Here is a 505-nt window from a genome sequence, read left to right as displayed (position 1 = left end):
TTTTGCTCCCTTTCTGTACCCAATGTGAACTGAACTCCCATGAACCCGTGTTACGTACTGAACCCAGATTTTTTTTGGGGGGGGGGGGGTGAATACCATAATTGTTGTCTCCTGTATGAATACTTGCCGACAGATTGTATGGCACACAAACAAACACACTCTCATCTTCTCCGCCATGTGAACTCACGAACTTCCCAGATTAACCTCGGTCACCTGCGATTACCGCTGCCATAACGTAGCAACGTGACAATAACCCACCAAAATTGTCCCCAGGCTGTCTGCTGCTGCGCGTGTCCCTTTTACCCGATTAAAGCTAGCCACAAAAAAAAAAGGACATTAAGTTCATGGCCTGCACATAAACATAGTAAACAGTGTCCTCGCTGAGACAGACGACACACAAGCCAATCAAGTCAGGCGATCTACTTTCTCCTCTGGGCTCTAATCCGTTTTGTGTGGGCCTGAAACGGCTCACGGACGCAAATAGATTCACTGTGCAACTGCAGCG

The sequence above is a fragment of the Hippocampus guttulatus genome, chromosome 17 (genome assembly GCF_054856545.1).
Source record: "Hippocampus guttulatus isolate MCC_2025c chromosome 17, RoL_Hgut_1.0, whole genome shotgun sequence".
In the NCBI taxonomy this organism is placed as follows: domain Eukaryota; kingdom Metazoa; phylum Chordata; class Actinopteri; order Syngnathiformes; family Syngnathidae; genus Hippocampus; species Hippocampus guttulatus.
Note: the sequence above shows the minus strand (reverse complement) of the source record.